The sequence below is a fragment of the Arvicola amphibius genome, chromosome X (genome assembly GCF_903992535.2).
Source record: "Arvicola amphibius chromosome X, mArvAmp1.2, whole genome shotgun sequence".
NCBI classification, from domain to species: domain Eukaryota; kingdom Metazoa; phylum Chordata; class Mammalia; order Rodentia; family Cricetidae; genus Arvicola; species Arvicola amphibius.
The window spans coordinates 40,872,625-40,892,814 of NC_052065.1; the positions used below are offsets into that span (position 1 = coordinate 40,872,625).

General features: G+C 38.2%; 1 pseudogene; it reads left to right on the forward strand.

The window, feature by feature from the left end:
- Nucleotides 1-9,866: 9,866 nt before the first annotated feature.
- On the forward strand, nucleotides 9,867-10,419 carry LOC119805080 (annotated as a pseudogene).
- The last annotated feature ends 9,771 nt before the right edge of the window (nucleotides 10,420-20,190 follow it).

A 20,190-nucleotide genomic window follows, 5' to 3' on the forward strand; every position in this document is an offset into this window, starting at 1 on the left:
TGGTCCTGGTTTAACTTTGGTATATGGTACTTATCTAAAAAAGTGTCCATTTCTTTTACATTTTCCAATTTTGTGGCATACAGGCTTTTGTAGTAAGATCTAATGATTCTTTGAATTTCCTCTGTGCCTGTGGTTATGTCCCCTTTTTCATTTCTGATCTTATTAATTTGTGTGTTCTCTCTCTGCCGTTTGATTAATTTGGCTACGGGTTTGTCAATCTTATTGATTTTCTCCAAGAACCAGCTTTTTGTTTCATTGATACTTTGGATTGTTTTCTGTGTTTCTACTTTGTTGATTTCTGCCCTCAGTTTGATAATTTCCAGTCTTCTATTGCTTCTAGGTGAGTCTGCTTCTTTCTTTTCTAAAGCTTTCAGGTGTGCTGTTAAGTCTCCAATGTGTGCTTCCTCTGTTTTTTTTAAGTGGGCACTTAGTGCTATGAATTTTCCTCTTAGCACTGCTTTCATAGTGTCCCATAAGTTTGAGTATGTTGTGTCTTTATTTTCATTAAATTCAAGAAAGACTTTAATTTCTTTCTTTATTTCTTCCTTGACCCAGCTGTGGTTCAGTAGTTGACTGTTCAGTTTCCATGAGTTTGTAGGCTTTCTGGGGGTAGCATTGTTGTTGAATTCTAATTTTAATCCATGGTGATCTGATAAGATGCAGGTGGTTACTAATATGTTTTTGTAACTGTGGAAGTTTGCTTTGTTACCGAGTATGTGGTCAATTTTCGAAAAGGTTCCATGAGCCGCAGAGAAGAAGGTATATTCTTTCCTGTTTGGGTGGAATGTTCTATAGATGTCTGTTAAGTCCATGTGGTTCATTACCTCTATTAAGTATCTTAATTCTCTGTTAGGTTTCTGTCGAATTGACCTGTTCATTGGTGAAAGAGGAGTGTTGAAGTCTCCCACTATCAGTGTGTTTGGTTTGATGGCTGCCTTGAGTTCTAGTAATGTTTCTTTTATATAAGTGGGTGCTTTTGTATTAGGGGCATAGATATTCAGGATTGAGACTTCATTCTGATAGATTTTTCCTGTTATGAGTATAAAGTGTCCCTTTCCATCTCTTCTGATTTATTTTAGTTTGAAATCAACTTTGTTAGAAAGTAGTATGGCCACACCGGCTTGTTTCTTAGGTCCATTTGCTTGATAAACCTTTTCCCAACCCTTTACTCTGAGTAGATGTCTGTCTTTGTGGTTGAGGTGTGTTTCTTGTAAACAGCAGAATGTTGGATCCTGATTTCGTATCCAATCTCTTAGCCTGTGCCTTTTTATAGGTGAATTGAGTCCATTGATATTAAGTGATATTAATGACCAGTGGATGTTAACTCCGGTTGTCATTTTTTATTTGGTAGTAGAGATTGTGTGTTTCCTTTCTTTGCGATGTGCTGGTGAAGGGTCGCTAGATGTCTGATTTATTTTGGGCAATGCTGGACTCCTTTGTTTGTGAATTTCCTTCTATTACTTTCTGTAAGGCTGGATTTGTGGCTATGTATTATTTAAATTTGTTTTTATCCTGGAATATTTTGTTTTCTCCATTTATAGTGAATGAAAGCTTGGCTGGGTATAGTAATCTGGGCTTGCATCCATGGTCTCTTAGTTTCTGCAAAACATCTATCCAGGACCTTCTGGCTTTCATGGTTTCCATAGAGAAGTCAGGTGTTAGTCTGATAGGTTTAACTTTATATGTTACTTGACCTTTTTCTTTTGCAGCTCTTAATATTCTTTCTTTATTCTGTATGTTTTGTGTTTTGGTTATAATATGGCAAGGGGATTTTTTTTTTTTTTGATCCAGTCTATTTAGCGTTCTGTAAGCTTCTTGAACCTTAATAGGAATATCTTTTTTTTAGGTTTGGGAAGTTTTCTTCTACAATTTTATTAAATATATTTTCTGAACCATTGAGCTGTATTTCTTCTCCTTCTTCTACGCCTATTATTCTTAGGTTTGGTCTTTTTATTGTGTCCCAGAATTCCTGAATGTTTTATGATGAGGATTTGTTGGATTTACTGTTTTCTTTGATTAGTGCATTTATTTTCTCTATGGTATCTTCAGAATCTGAGATTCTTTCTTCTATCTCTTGTATTCTGTTGGTTATGCTTGTTTCTGTAGTCTCTGTTCGTTTGCATAGATTTTCCAAATCCAGCTGGCCCTTGGGTTGTGTTTTCTTCCTTGCCTCCATTTTAGTTTTCAAGTCTTGCACTGTTTCCATTATCTGTTTGATTGTTTTTTCTTGGTTTCCTAGGATATCATTCATGGATTTACTCAATTCTTCAAATTTTTTGTTATTCTTCTCGTCCATTTCCTTAAGGGAGTTTTTCACCTCCTGTTTAAGGGACTCTATTACTTTCATTAAGTCAATTTTTTCTACTTCTTCTTGATTAGTGTGTTCAAGTCCTCCTGTTATAAGTTCGCTGGGTTCTGGTGCTTTCATGTTGTTTTTCAAATTGTTGGAGGAATTCTTGCATTGGCGCCTGCCCATTTGTTCCTCTGAATAATCCCGTTTGGGTCTCCTTTTAGAAGTTCAATTCACCCCAATGAATTAAATTCACTCACCCCAATGAATGCTGGATCCTCTGGCAGACTGTCAGGTCTCCTTCCATTCCAAACAGCTCACTGACAAAGGGCCTACCTTGCTGCAGGCAGACTAATGAAGGAGGGGACCTCCTGCTGGCCTGGGTGCACTCAATTCCAGGTCCCTGGCGCCCAAAAGGCTGAGCTGTGGGATTTTGTGGCCCCCAAGACGGGAGGATGAGGCAGGGGGGGGATTCTGGGTGCAAGCTGGGAAGGGACAGGAAGAGAGAGGCAGTATCCGGGGAGAATAACCCCCCAATGAATGATGGATCCTCTGGCCGACTGTCTGGTCCCCTTGCAGGCCAAGCAGCTGGCTGACAAAGGGCCTACCTTGCCGCAGGCAGTCTAATGAAGGAGGGGACCTCCCACCGGCCTGGGTGCAGTCAATTCCAGGTCCCTGGCGCCCAAACAGGCTGAGCTGTGGGATTTTGTGGCCCCAAAGACGGGAGGATGAGGGGGGGATTCTGGGTGCAAGCTGGGAAGGGACAGGAAGAGAGAGGCAGTATCCGGGGAGAATAACCCCTGCAGGAAGAGCAGGAAGTGTGCTGGTGGTGGGGGGAGTTGGGGAATGTCAGTGTGGTCCCTCTCCGGGCAGCTGCCGCGGTTCGGGCACTCACTCCTCACTCACCCCAAAGAATGATGGATCCTCTGGCAGACTGTCAGGTCTCCTTGCAGGCCAAGCAGCTCTCAGACAAAGGCCTACCTTGCTGCAGGCAGTCTAATGAAGGAGGGGACCTCCCACCGGCCTGGGTGCACTCAATTCCAGGTCCCCAGCGCCCAAACAGGCTGAGCTGTGGGATTTTGTGGCCCCAAAGACAGGAGGATGAGGCAGGGGGATGGGGGGAAGGATTCTGGGTGCAAGCTGGGAAGGGACAGGAAGAGAGATGCAGTATCTGGGGAGAATAACCCCTGCAGGAAGAGCAGGAAGTGTGCAGGTGGCGGGGGGGGGAGTTGTGAGAATGGCGGTGGTTCACTCTCCGGGCAGCTCCCGTGGTTCGGGCACTCACTCCTCACTCACCCCAAAGAATGATGGATCCTCTGGCAGACTGTCAGGTCCCATTGCAGGCCAAGCAGCTGGCTGACAAAGGACCTACCTTGCTGCAGGCAGGCTAATGTGGGAGGGGACCTCCCGCTGGCCTGGGTGCACTCAATTCCAGTTCCCCTGCGCCCAAACAGGCTGAGCTGTGGGATTTTGTGGCCCCAAAGGATGAGGCAGGGGTGGGGGGTTGTTTCTGGGTGCAAGCTGGGAAGGGATAGGAAGAGAGAGGCAGTATCCGGGGAGAATAACCCCCCAATGAATGATGGATCCTCTGGCAGACTGTCCGGTCCCCTTGCAGGCCAAGCAGCTGGCTGAGTAATCAGTTTTTTACCTTATACCTTTTGTATTAATTACCTTAAACTGTTTAATTTTTGTTGATTATTTTGTTTTTTATTTTATTTTTTCATTGATATCTCATTCATTTATATATGTCCTGTATGTTTGCGTGTTCATTTATCACCTTGACACAAGATAGAGTCATTTGGGAAGAGGGAAATGCATCTGCAAAATTGTTCCCACCAGAGTAGTCTGTGGACAAGACTGTGAGTATTATTTTTGATTGATGTTTGATATGGGAATGCCACGTCAATTGGGTTGTGCCAACCCTAGACTGGTAATCCTGTATGGGATAAAACAACAGCCTGACTAAGCCATGAGGAACAAGCCAATAAACAGCAGGTTTTTCATGGCTCCTTCAGTTCCTGTCCCTAGATTTCTTCGTCTGACTTCCTCAGTAACATAGTGTGACTTTAGAAAACAAATCTGACAATTGTTCAGCATAAATTATTCAGACATAAAAATTAATAAAGAATGTCATCTTGTGAAAACAAGTATAACCTGGAAGTTATTAATTTAAAGGAAATAGGACAGTAAGAGAAAACTTATGTTATCAGATATGCCATTTATATTTGGAATGCAGAAATATTAAACTTATAAGAATTATAAAAGTGTTTACTTAAGTGCTGAAGCTGAGGTTGGGAAAAATAAATATGTAAATACATAAACAATTGTTCTCGGTCTGGTTGTCCTAAATATTATTCCCAGATTGTTCTGCACTGGTGACAGCTTCTTAACAGGCATCATAACAATGAAAATTGGATGTGGTATAATGAATATATTATATCTGCCACCACAAAAATTAAATAAAAGAAATCCAATGATTATTAAAATAAAACTACCTAGCAAAATAATATTGAGGGGAAAAGGCCAAAAAATACTCATTGTTGGTTCATTTGTATTTTCCAGACTAAACACAAGATCAATTTCTACATTAAACCCAGTATTTAATTAATTTTCTGTTATTTCATTGCTGCAAGTACTCATGGTGCTTTTGTTTTTAATGTGTCTCTTTGCCAAACAGTGGAGTTCCATAAAGGCTCTCAATTAACAGAAATAGTACAAATTTCACTGATTTCTTCCTATAAAATTTCAGGTACAAATTCTCAGCAGTCATAATAAGATATCACTTAAATATATTATGTATGTGCTTATGACAATGTTACCTATAGAACAAGATGTGGTCACTTCTAGCAGCTTTTTTACTCTCTCTTACACAGGAAACCTATGAATATGAACTTTATCTGTATCTGCTGAAATTGTTCCATGCTTATATCTGATTTGGGGAGTGCTAAAAGATATATCTCTTTGTGTACCTTGTGCCATCAAATATCAGTTGTTACAGAATCACTTAAGTATTTTTTATAGTGCTTTGTATAATTGCTACAAAGGAAATCAAACCAGTATCACAAAATCTAATATGTCCCGAACCAGCAGCTTTTACTTTCATGCTTTCTTTTCTATTATGTAAAAGATTCAATGGTAAATGTGACAGTAACACAATTATCCTTGTTTTGTGGAAATGTGAGAGGCATGTGGTGAAAAGTTAAATCAAAGCTTCACATTATAAATCTTGGGAAAGGAATATATTTTTACCAAATCCATCCAAAAGTATTTTGGTAACAAATCATTGGACATAAGTTTAATAATATATGTATGTCTATGTACACATATGCTATGAAACACATAAACCTTAAGATAGAAAGGCAATTTTATAGGATCATATAGTCTATATGCTAAAATAATTTCATCCCCATATACCCGCCACTATAATTGATAAATTACTTCAATTAAGGTAAAAACGAATAGGAACTAGATATGAAATTCTTCTAAAACCTGCACTAGAAAGATGCTACTCTAAAATTTCTAAATTTCCTCATCTAGGCTATGCCACAAACTTTTTAATTTTAACAAACTAATAGTGATGCTGATATGGGACATTGCATTTAAAAATAAAAATTACCAAAGTAATCACTTAACTATTTATTTGTTCTAATTAAGCAAAATTTGTTTAAATTAATTTCATTATTTTTCCTCTGAGGATACACTTATTAAATTAAAGAAAAAAGCATAGTGAACCTTTATTTACATATTTTTAAACTAATATTTTCCCTTTTGAAGAGAATTTCAAAATATTCCTAATTTACTCAAATATGTGTCAGATGAAATTAGGTGATAACTGTACCATGAAACTTGAGACATAATACCCTGAACACATAGGAGGACACATATAGGGGTGTGAGAGGTGGCTCACTGATTAGGATCCTTGTTGATCTTGCAAGGGACCAGAGTTCATTTCCCATCTTCCACACTAGGAGGCCTCACAACCACCTTTATTACTAGCTCCAGGTGGGTTTTAAACACTCTCTTCTACTAACTTAACAGGCACTGCACATACATGGACATATGCAAAAACCTACACATAATTAAAATAGTCATTTTGAAAATGAGAAAATATGAATTGAGGTCAAATACTATTTACTCATGGATAAATATAAACGCAATGACACATTTTCATTTATAGGTTTACACTTAAAACACTGTAGAAATTACTGGATGGCACATGCCTTTAATCCCTTCATTGGAGGCAAAGGCAGGAGGATCTCTGTAAATTCAAGACCAGACAGTCTGGTCTACAAGAGCTAGTTTCAGGACAAGCTCCAAAGCTTCAAAGAAACCCTTTCTTGGAAAACCAAAAGTAATTAAATAAATACAATACATCTTAGAAATTAATCTGGGAGAAAATTTTATTTCAAAAGCTTAAATTATTTAATAGTTTTGGAAGAATTATTTCTAATTGTGATGGCTAACTACTTTAAACAACTATCCTTAATTAAGAAATATCATCTTGATTCCAATTTAAATTCCTAGCTACTTGAAGAATGCCGAAAGCTTATAAAGACTGAATAGGTTTAGCATAACACAAATATCACTAACTCTATATTATGAAATTTGCACTTATTTCTGTTTTATTACCTGTGAAAGTTGAAAGAATTAGTTACATACTTAAAATATTAGCTTTTTATTTTCTAGATTGAGTGGTAATATAATTTGTACATTACTGAGGACAAAGTATGCCTTAGGCAATGCACTTAATGATAAATCAAATCCTCAGCTCTTAATAGTACAATATCAGTAATTTTAACATATATTAGATATTTTCAAAATATAATAACTTTATATAATCTTCTCTTACAACTCACTGAGTTTTTTAACAAAATAAATGAAAATTATTTGCAAGCTTACAGTATGTTTTTAAACTGTATATATTACAATTATTTATTAAGGGTATTTACAGGTTCATATGAAGGAAAACACATTTCCAACATCAATTATTTATATTAAAATGACTGCAGAGTTTAATATTACAGAAACTGGTATTAAAATTGATGCTGATTTTGCAGATAAATTGTATAGAACATGGCTGTTTGGATGGAAATTCTGTCCCAAGCCCCCCTTCCCTGGGAGTTGCTTCAGTCCTGATTCCACCTCTGAGAAAGCCGCCAAACAATCACCGCTCACCAGAGATGCAGAAGATCACTCTCACAGGGTATTTAAACTGCCCTCAGAGACAAACATGGTTTTCAGTCTTCTTCCCTATCTCCTCTCTGGGGGGATGGAAGGCCACCTAGAAGCCTTGGTATCCATTAAACCTGGGCTTTTACTCTTCAGTGTGATTTGGTCTGATTTGGATTATTGCATCTGTGGAAATGTTTATCCAAGCACAAAAATTTTCATCTGGAAGTCCCAATAGAAGGGCGTGTTTAGTTCTATCACTGGTCTAGGATGACCTGTTGGGAAAACATCCTCCCCATCATGCTAAGATTGGCTACATCTGGGTAGTTCCAAGTTCCAATCAATTGCCTTAGAGGCCCAAGCCCCATTCGATTTTCCAGGGTATCCTACAAAAGACATGGGTATCCTACAAAGACATGCTAGACACATGACCTGACTAGGACAAAGGCCAACCTTGTACCTGTGGGATTCCTTTGTCAGGAGATATCTTGTTTAAGGAATTTCTTAAAACCCTATGTGTATTTTATCCAAAGTCTACCACAGTGGATGCATTGTGCTAGGCTTTGATTCCTGGCATAGACTTGAAAAAGGAACACTTACAATTTGAGGCCTGATCCATAAATGTCCTTGGGCTTTCTTTTACAAAATATTTTTAAATTGGGGCTATCCAACACTATATGTCCTTAATACCTAAAATGTTTTTCCAGCTTGAGAACAAATAAACAAAAGCCCCAATTGCCCATGATTTCTAAATACTGTGCTCCTATTCCTCCTCCCCCACCACATTCCCTGATTCTATTGCTGTTTGCTATTTGCTGTTTGTCTATATTCCTGGCATGTAATCTGGTCATGCTTGGATTCTCCCTACAATGGATCTGTTTCCCCATCCTCCCACTCTAAACTGTGTTCTGTCCATATTTTTTTTTGTTCTTTGTTACAGAATCTGCTGATGTGGCCCTTAATGGACCACCTGTGTGCTTGCCTGGCTTCAGCATCATACTGCAAAATTTTTAAGTTGATCAACTGTCACAGGTTTCTAAAAAGTGTTTTGTTCCTCTGTCTGTTAATTTATTTGTGTAAATAATATGGCCACAGTATGTTTTTTATGTCTATGTGTGTATTTGTGATTCCCTTAAAATCTGTAAAACTTATAGCTCCAGATTACTACAACAACTCTGGAAAAATACAAACATGTGGATAACCACCATTTTTTGGTTGAGGTCAAAACAGAAACCTCAACGCCATCTATGGTAAGAGTACCCACATGTGGCTAGGCGGTGGTGGCGCACGCCTTTAATCCCAGCACTTGGGAGGCAGAGGCAGGTGGATCTCTGCGAGTTTGAGGCCAACCTGGTCTACAAGATCTAGTTCCAGGACAAGCTCTAAAACTACAGTGAAACCCTGTCTCGAAAAACCAAAAAAAAAAAAAAAAAAAAAAAAAAAAAAAAAAAAAAAAAAGAGTACCTACATGTGTTGTTCCTAGCAAGGAGGCATTTTGCCTCCAGTATACTTTGGCTTACTAATATAGCCCTTCTAATCTTCTTGCCTTTTCTGATATTGGAAAGCTCTGACTGATTATATAAACTATACGTCTAAATTTAACTTATGTCTAATTTAGTTATACCTGACAGGTAGTGGTACCTTGATTCTCACGTGCATGAGAGTACAGATCTGAGAGTATGGCATTTAACAAGAGCTTCTTATGACAGAGAGACATGTCAGCTCCCACAGCATCCTACAGTTTTCCCAAGAAGATACACAGTTTCAGAAGACCTTCTTCCTGGAAAGTTGCCTTTGGATATAGTAAAGCCACACACATAGCAAAAAGCTGCCTTCCCCCTCATCAGCTTTCTGCATACTATACTGGCAGATTGATCATCTTGCAAAGACAGGTAGACTGAAGGATACCCCCACAGAAAATCTTCAGACATCCTGGACTCAGCAGCTAAAGGCAAGTATTGCTTCTAAGACTGGTATTTACCAAAGATCACAAAGAGACTTGGGATTGCCTGCATAGTTAAAAAAGTTGTCTCACTTATGCTCATTTATTAATTCCTCTCAGATCTTTCTGAGGTCATTTGATGATGTAAGGTACTGATAGTTTATTACTTCATATGTTATGTTTCCTATCAAAAAATACAGAGAGTTGTACCTCTTTCATAGGCTTCATAGTCCAGAATTATCGGGTTTCAGATGTATCTTCAGAGGTTCAGAGTTTCCAAGTTCCTTTGTCTTCTAAAATATTCATGCCTTTAACTTAAAGCCATAGTCTTTTGCTATGAAACCAAGATGTAAATTTGTTCCAGATATCTTAAAGACACCTATAGGTTCCTAGAGAAAATTCTGCCGCTGGTTCACAAATCTGATCTTGGCTCTTCCTGTAAGCAGCCAGAGGTGACCTGTGAAGATGGTTTGCTACTCTCTTGACCCAGAAAATCCTACAAAATCATGCAAGTCGAGAGGATAAAACCTTCGGGTTCACTTTAAGAACATCATGAAATGGCCCAGGTCATCAAGGGTATGCATATCTGAAAAGCCACCAAGTATCTGAAAGATGTCACTTTGAAGAAGCAGTGTGTGCCATTCTGATGGTACAATGGTGGAGTCAGTAGATGTGCCCAGGCCAAACAGTGGGTCTGGACACAGGGTCAATGGCCTAAAAAGAGTTCAGAATTTTTGATGCACATGCTTAAAACTGCAGAGAGCAATGCTGAACTGAAGGGTTTAGATGTAGACTCTCTGGTCATTGAGCACATCCAGGTGAACAAAGCACCTAAGATGTGCCGATGAATTTACAGAGCTCATGGCTGGATTAACCCATACATGAGCTCCCCCTGCCACATTGAGATGATCCTCACTGAAAAGGAACAGATTGTTCCAATCCAGAAGAGGAGGTTACACAGAAGAAAAAGATATCCCAGAAGAAACCGAAGAAACAAAAACTTCTGGCACGGGAATAAACTCAACATGAAATAAATGCAGACAAAAGTAAAAAAGAAAAAAAAAAAAAAATCTGATCTGGTGAAACCTAACAGTCTCCAGAGCCTATTTTGACCCCACCCATTTTCATCCATATTTTACAGGTCACTCTTGCTGTCTAGGCCAAGACCAACTTACAGAGGGCCCTCCAGATAATGCCAGCACACCTGTACCAGTTCCTGGAACTTCACCATTAGTACCACTTCTCCAGGCTCAAATGGGCACCTACCCAACAACTGAAATCTGCTTTTGAAGGGCCTATCTGCTCTCATCTCATTCATTCACCATTACCACTCCTATACAACCAGGGCACTTCTGTGTCTCATTCTTTCTGGCAGTTAATTACACTCCCATGTCTAGCCCCATTCATAGGGCTGATAATCTATTCTTTTTCTCCTAACAACCTGCCTTCTCAGTTCTCTCTCACACAAAACAATACAAAACAACAACAACAACAACAAAAAAAACAGATGCCTGAGGTCTCCAGGAAGGCAGTAAACTGAATGTCTATACAGACACACCTCCTGCTGAGTGTGAGCCCAACAACTCCAAACTCTCCCCTCTCCCATATTACCGCATGCCCACAGGAAGGAGCTAAACATGAGCCAGTGTCCCTATACCCAAAGAGTCTAGGATATTTGGTTAGAAGCATAACCACAGTCCCTGACATCCATATATCCAAAGAATTTGGAATGTTTGAGTGGAAGATCCATCCCAAGACCCCTCCCCTGGGAGTTGCTTCAGTCCTGACTCTACCTCCAAGAAAGCCTACCAAATGATAACCTCTCCCCAGAGATGTTCAAGATCACATCCACAGGGTATTCAAATTTCCCCCCAGAGAACAAACATATGGTTTTCCAGTCTTCCTTCCCTGTCTCCTTTCTGGGGGACTGGAAAAACACCTGGGAGCATTAGTATCAATTAAGCCTAGGCTTCTCTAATTTGATTTGGTCTGATTTGGATTATTGCATTGACAGGTTTATCGGGACACACAAACTTTTCAATATCATCACCCACTTTAAAAAATCTGGTTCTATGCTTTCTAATTTTCCTAGTGATCCCTTTTTAATCAGAAGAGAAAAAAGTTACAGTACACCATCTAAATTATTAATATCTTGGACCCAAAGTGTCTCCGCTTCCATTGTATTATCCAACATTATACACTTTTACTAACCCACCAGTGAGAATTCTTAGTAATTACAAATACACATGAGTTGATTATAAAGTTACCAAAATGTGTACTGTACCAAATGAAATCATTGTTAAAGAATCTAAAATTTAAAGTATAATCATGATGATGTAGTGTAACTTAAGTTTTAGAGGATTATTTTCAAATTAATCCTCTAAACGTAATGAGTTTTTATGTAAGAGTTATTATAATTGTGATTATTAGTCTTATGAAAGCAACATATAAATTATTAAAGGGTATTTTTTCCTTTCTGCTTAAGACAAAGCATGCATAGTATATACCATTCTAACCACACTTAATAGTTTACTTGAGGTGTAATCATATAGAAAACGAAAACAATACCAAAAGTGGTGACATAGAGACTAAAAGCAAAGAAATATGTTCTCTATTCTCCAGCTATTCATGTATTTCTCTTTAGCCCATTTGTTCCTTTTCATTGTAGATCTCTGTAATAGTGATCACTATTAATAACCGGATATAGTAATAATAGACTATGTTGAGCTCTTTTCTGTAAATGACATTAATCCAAAGCACTTCAATATAGTTTAAGGCTAAATTTTTTAGGAAAAAGCAAATAACATCCAGAGTCTTTGCCAAATTAGTACAATAATAGTCTGTAGGACACATGATAACTTTCTTCTAATCTAATACCTCTTGCACTGGACTAAAACAGACCATATGGCACTCAGCCAATGCTGGCAGATTGTCATGTCCCTGAGTAGTGTATTATTAAGTCTTAATAGTCAGAATACCAAGGAAAATCCTCAGGCCAAAGCTGTTGCCATTACTATTTATTATTCAAATTTTGGCATATTCAAATTCTGGCATGAAAGCATTGTTTACATAGTTACATAATTTACATCATTACAGAATTTGTTTACTTATTTAATCCTCGCATTCTTTAGTTCCTGCAGATGCTTTTGAGATAACTGATCAGAAAATTAATATTAATTGTAATTGTTTGGCCAATAGCTTAGACATATTACTGACTAGCTTGTACAATTAAATTAATACATTTCTACTAATCTGTGTATTGTCACATGGCCATGGTTTACCAGTGATGCTCTGACATGTTATTCCTTTGGTGACAACATGACATCTCTCTGATTCTGCCTTCTCTCCCTATCTTTGTTTGTATTTCCTGCCTGGCTGCATTCTGTCTGAGTGTTGCAGGAGCTCCTTCTGCTCCTTCAGCCAATAGCTGCTGAGATACCAGCCCATTGAGGTGTGGTCTCTCCTTCTTAAAAAAAAAAAAAGCAGCAACTGCCCTCCACTGGCTCTCTGGCTTCGGGCTCCCTTCCTGATTGTGCAGAGGGCTGTTGTCTAGAATGGGGATCTGTAAGTTTTTCCCCTTTAAATAAATAACCATTCTATTAATCATAATTCCAAACTGGTGTGGGATTGTTTGTGATTTACGCCTTCATCTGGCACCTCAACATTTAGTTTTAGGTCCCCTCCTTTCCTTGCAAGGCTGCCTGCCGCCAGCGGGGCTTGGTGCAAGCCCTCCCTCCCTCAGCCACAGCCTGTGCCTTGTGCATGGAGACAGCATTTAATATAAATTATCATACAGTGGCTTTTCTTGCTGAAATTCTTTATATTTCCCTTTACACACCTCAGATTGACTTCAAGTCCCCACACATCCCATTGTTTGCCTCCCCATGTGGATTTAAACTCCACAGGCCTGCACAGTCTCTGCCCACCTGGCCTACTCTTTTCTGAGACGTTTTTAAATCTCCCTTGCAAGCGCATTGCTTAAGTGGCACGAACCAAAGTGCAGGCGGTTGCCAAAAACTGCAACCCCTCAGGGCAACTCTGTCACGTGGAGGCCATATGCAACTTCAGGGTTGTTCTTCTCTACCCCTGGATTCTGGGTTTCTGGTTCCGTGTATGGAATTGATTTAATTACATTTTCTTTGTTGAGCAACTCGCATTTCCCAGTTTTTAACAAATACTAAGGCTGACACTGAAACAGGACCCCATTTTAGTCAACTTTGCAGTGGTTCTAGTCACAATTCTGAAACAGCGCCAACTGCTGGATAATAGGTAATATGGCAGTTTTCGTTTCCTGCAAATTATACTGTTCTGTTTATTAATACAATGGATTATATCATGCAAGGTTTATATGATTATGGGGATACCTTAATTTGATTGTTACTAGGTTTCAGTTTTATTTTCCATATTCTATCATTAAGGAAGAATAAGGCACTCGTAAGAACGATACAATCTCTATGGACTAATAATGAACAATTAGTTGAAAGGATTAAAATTATTGAAAATCAGAGGTTATCTGAGCAAGTGGATACTGTGATAGACAAAATTGACTCTATATCCAAGGGTACAAGGAAGTTACCTGAAAGGGTTCAGGCTGTTGAATTTGATGCTCAGACGTTATCACAAAGGTTTGGTAAGGTAACAGAGAGAATGTAACTCCAAGATGGGAATCTACATGATATATAAGAAAAGTTTAAGGAGGACATATCATTGAAGAAAAAAATTAAAACATTGGAAACACGGGTACAGAATAGGGATCAAAAAAGTGATACCTTAGTGAAATCACTAGAAACACATACAGGTCAGGAGATTCAGGATTTAAGAGAGATAAGGATAAAAAGATTTGAAAAGATTAAAGAAATTATTGGAGCTGGTGAACAGAGTAAGGAGGCACAAGGACAGGATACAATGCCACCATCAGCTATTACAAGTGGCTTACCCAGGGTTTTAGCGACATATCCTGTAATTTATTCTGACAAAGAATCAACTTCTAAAGGCTCAATGGGAGTCAAAGAAGCTAGATGGAAGCCAATAGAATTGAATGATCTAAAAGAAATTCAGCAAGCTGTCGTTAATTATGGCTTGCACTCTGCATTTGTTAAGGAAATGATAAAGACTTGGGCTTCTAATGTCAGAGCTACCCCCAATGATTTCTCTCTGTTCGTGTCTGCAGTTTTAGATGATGGACCTTCCTTGATGTTTGGAATTTATTTCAGAGAAGAATCGAAACATATGGAACAGCAAGGAAGAGAAAAATGTACGGAGGTTTCCCAAGATCAAATTCTTGGTGTACTAGCATATGCTGAGCCACAGGACCACACTCTTTACAATGAAGAAGTATTATGTCTATGTCACCAAGCAGCCTTAAATGCTTGGAATAGGATACAAGATCCAGGGAAAAGGGTCGAATCATTTACCAGAATTAGGCAGGGACAGAGAGAACACTTTATTGACTTTTGCAAAGATTAATTAAGGCTCTGGACATAGGGGTAACAGACCCAGAAGCTAGATGAATACTTCTTGAGACTCTAGCTTTTGAAAATGTAAATATAGATTACAAAAAGATAATTGGGCCTTTAAAGTATAGAGCAGCACCAATGGATGAATGGATTCAACATACAATGAATGTTGAGACTTTAAGCTATAATGATGAATCTTGGGTAAGAGAAACAATTTCCAAAGTAATGAGGAGACATCAAACTGCCAGGTGTTTTAATTGTGGTAAATTAGGACATCTGCAAAGGGATTGCATACAAAGAACTTCTAGGAATAATATCTCCTCTGGGAATGACAAAAATAGTAGACCTTGGCCTTCAGGTATATGTAGGAGATGCGGTAAAGGCCGACATTGGTTCAACGAATGCAGGTAAACAACAGACAGACAAGGCAACCCGATACCATCGGGAAACCCCTTGAGGGGCCTCTCACAGACCCCCAAGCCAACAGTGGCCCAGTCATTCCCAGTCACATTGGAGAACATGCCTCACCAAGAAAATTAAAAGCTCCAATTTTTGCTGTAAAAAGTAATACTGGTCTAAATGATGAATTACATGTGGAGGATGAGTTAAAAAATCTCATAGGACAGAATAAACATATATTTTGGCAGACTTCTATTAACGATCAAAGACCAAAGCTAAGCGCATCTGTATAAATGGCATTTTTATTGAAGGCTTATTAGACACAGGTGCGGATGTAAGAATCATTAATCCAGAATCTTGGCATCTGAATTGGCCTCTTCAAGAGGTTTATGTTCACTTCCTGGGAATAGGAACCCTATCTCGTGTAAAATAAAGCACAAGATAGGTTGAATTCATAGGGCCTGAAGGAAAAATAGGAAGACTAAGGCCATATATAGCCCATATTGCAATAAATTTATGGGGCAGTGACCTGCCACAACAATGGAATACCCAGATTAACATTCCCGTAGTTACAGGAACTCATAATTCTGGGAAGGATATGATGAGATATTATGGAAAAAGGTCACCATCCGTTCAGGTTGTACAAGAACATAAAGCAAATAGCAAACCTTTAGAGGTACCAACAGCCCTAACTTTAAAATGGCTAACTGAGAAGCCAATATGGTGGCTGCTAGTTGAAGATAAATTACAGGCTTTGGGACAGCTGGTACAAGAGCAACTAGATGCTCACCATATTGAAGAATCAACCAGCCCTTGGAATTCTCCTGTATTTGTTGTAAAACAGAAATCTGGTAAATGGAGAATGGTGACAGATCTAAGAGCTGTCAACAAGGTAATTCAACCTATGTGCCCACTACAATCTGGAATTCCTTTGCCTTCTCTATTACCAAAAGGATGGTCTCTTATAGTTATTGATTTGAAAGATTGCTTTTTCACTATACCTTTACAAGAAAGGGATAGAGAAAAAATTGCCTTCACGGTGCCTACTTATAATAATTCTCAGCCTACTAGGAGATATCAATGGACTATCCTCCCACAGGGGATGCTCAAAAGTCTCACATTGTGCTAATATTTTGTAGGTAAGCCATTGGAAATAATTCATAAGCAATTTCCCAAGTACATAATTTATCATTACATGGATGACATTTTGTTTTTGTTTTTGTAATTTTTTTTTTGGTTTTTTGAGACAGGGTTTCTCTGCAGATTTAGAGCCTGTCCTGGAGCTAGCTCTTGTAGTTCAGGCTGGTCTCGAACTCACAGAGATCCGCCTGCCTCTGCCTCCCGAGTGCTGGGATTAAAGACATGTGTCATCACTGCCCGGCTTCATGGATGACATTTTGTTATCTGATTCAAATAAAGATACTTTAGAAAGGATGTTTGAAGAAGTAAAGAAAGTCTTGCCTAAATGGGGATTACAAATTGCCCCTGAAAAAATTCAAAGAGGAAATTCTATTAATTACCTAGGTTACAGAATAAGGTTAGAGAAAATTAAAATGCAAAAGGCACAAATTAGGAGAGACTGGTTACAGACTCTTTCCAAAGATTGTTAGGAGACATTTCCAGTCTACAACCAGCTGTTGGGATAACACCTGATCTAATAGTTCATTTAAACAAAACCTTAGATGGTGATAAAGATTTGAATAGTCCCAGAAAACTGACAGCTGAAGCAGAAAAGGAACTGACAATGATTGAGGAAAAATTACAGGAGGCATATGTGCATAGAGTGAACCCAAATCTTAGCTGCATTCTAGTCATTATTGCCTTCCAGAATTTCTCCTACAGGGATTTTAATGTAGAGTGAAGATATTATTTTAGAGTGGATATTTATACCTAATGAACCAAGTAAAAAAATTAAAAACTTATGCAGAAAAAGTCTCTGAATTAATTATAAAAGGTAAGCTGAGACTTTGTCAACTAGTGGGTATAGACCCAGCAGAAATTATAGTGCCTTTTAGTATGAGGAAATAAAAAAACTATGGGAATACAATGAACCATGGCAAAGAGCTTGTGCTTATTTTTGGAAGAAATTAATAGCACCTACCCCAAAAGAAATAGACTTAATCTCATAAAGAGAACTTCTTGGATTCTTCCTAAAATTGTACGAGATGCTCCAAAAACTGGAGCCCATATGTTTTATACTGATGCAAATAAATTAGGGAAATCAGGTTACAAGTCAGATGAATTGAGTAAGGTGGAACAAAGCCCTTATAATTCTGTCCAGAAGGCAGAATTATATGCCATTCTTATGGTGCTAACAGACTTTAAAGAACCTCTTAATATAGTTACAGATTCACAATATGCAGAAAGAGTTATCTTGCATATTGAAACCACTGAATTTATACCGGATGATACAGAGTTGACTTCATTGTTTATCCAGGTACAAGACATAATCAGGAATAGGCTTTGTTCAATGTACATAGCATAGATCCGGTCCCTTATGGGTCTGCCTGGTCCTCTAGCACAAGGTAATGCTGAGATTGATCAATTATTGATTGGAAGTGTTTTGAAGGCATCTGAATTTTATAAAAAGCATCACATCAATAGTAAAAGCCTAAAGAAATAATTTTTCATTACATGGCAACAAGCTAAGGAGATTATAAAGAGATGTCCTACATGTTCTTTCTATAATCAAACACCATTGCCTGCAGGAAGTAACCCAAAGGGTACTCAAAGGAATGAAATCTGGCAGATGGAATTTGGTAAATTAAAATATATATATACCACACCATAGACATGTATTCAGGTTTTCAATGGACTACTGCCCTGAGCTCAGAAAAGGCTGATTCAGTAATCACATATTTATTGGAAGATATGGCCATCATGGGTATACCTACACCAATAAACGTAGACAATGGTCCAGCATATGTATCTAAGAAAATGAAATGCTTTTTTGATTATTATAATATAAAACACATTACAGGTATACCAATTAATCCTACAGGTCAGGCAGTTATAGAAAGATCAAATCATACTATAAAGGGTATGCTGAACAAACAGAAAGGGATGGAAAATACCCCCAGAAATAGATTGCATAATTGTAGTGAGGAGCAGCAGGCTGCATTCCCGCTGCCCTGCTCCTAGCAACCTGGATCCTGTACAGCTAGCTTTATACCTGAAATAACAACACACAAACTGTATTCTTTTAAACACTGCCTGGCCCATTAGTTTCAGCAACTTACTCACATCTTGACTAACCCATATCGACTAATATGTGTAACACCACGAGTGGTTTCTTACTGGGAAAGATTCAGCATGTCTGACCTGGTGGCTGTCTTCATGGCATCTGGCCCAGAGAGGAGAGGCGGGGCAATTATTTGAGCCATCTACCTCACTTCCTTTTTCCTGTTCTGTCTACTCCACCCAGCTATGTTCTAACCTATTAGGCCAAGCAGTTTTCTTTATTAATTAACCAATGAAATCAACAGATTGATAGAAGACCCGCCTCCATCACATAATGCTTTATTAACCTTGAATTTTCTTATCGTTAATGAGAAAGGAACAACAGCAGCAGAAAGACATTGGATAATGGAAAAGTCTGCTGAACTAAACAGATTTATTTCAAAGATGTGCTGAGTTCTCAATGGAAGCCAGGAGATGTGCTACATTGGGGAAGGTGTTTTGCTCTTATTTCCACAGGAGAAGAAAAAATTGTGGATATCATCAAAATTAATAACGGTTCAATTTGAAGAGGAGAAACCTCTTGGAAAGGTGAAATGACATCTTATCCACAATGATGATACTCATACAGGTGGTAAGAAAAACATATAGGATTGGGGCAGGGTTCTGTTCTTATCTCCACAGGTAAACATTCATCTTTGAAAAATTCAAGGGACCCTGGATGTTTAAATATTGACAGATGGAAAAATAACTGCCCAATAGGGATTATCAAGAAAACTGAATAGGGTCCTTAAGTAAAATATACTAAATCATATTTCTAAATTTATTGAGCTGGTTTTGGAATTGGATTCTGGCTCAGTCCTTCTTTAATTCCAAGCCTGATGTTAAGAGAAAAACCCTGAATTTCAGGAGTTTCTTTCTCATGTCAAGAGCCATGATATGGGACAGAAAGAAATATGAGTTTAGAAAACATGTTTGCTTTTCTTCATATCTCTCATACTTTTCAATGAATATATCTATCATGCCTTTCATTGAATATACATATGTCTGTATATGTCTATATGTTTAATATTTAAGCTTTTCATAACCAACAATGAGTTTTTCCTGCAGTGACATTTGATGTTTCCAGGAAGAAGATGGTGCCCCATAACAACAATTCCACCTGGTTGATATGATGTCATGATACTGATAGTGCTACTACAAGACTACAAGACCCATTTTGGGTACCAGCTGCACAAGACGGTTCCAACTTTGTTAGCTGAAATGGTCCACATCTTGTACAACATTCTGGCCAGACCTACACACAATTCTCAAAGACTATTTACAGTTTTAAAAGACATTGATCTTGAAATTTAACCATCATTTTACTTTCACAGGATCCCCCAAAAAGAACGTCAATCCCATGACAGCTGGAAGTAATTCTAGAGGATGACGTCCCCTTTCTCACTAAAGTTTGTCCTGGGGTTTAGGGACATTATTTAAGGGTTGATTATAATTAGTATACAGTTGAGGGTTGGGGGGTTGGAGAGGAATTTTATAAGCTCAGGGATCTTTTAGAAAAAAAAAGAGGGCTAATTGGATGATGGGATAATAGACTCGTAATTGTTAGTTACTGTTTTTAGACAAATATATTGGTATAGATTCCTGTATATTGATACAATGTTAAATTATATTGACTATTGTATGCATGCATGTTTCTACCTCTGTTTAAAACATTTTTATGTATACATACATATATATATATATTGTATTGATAT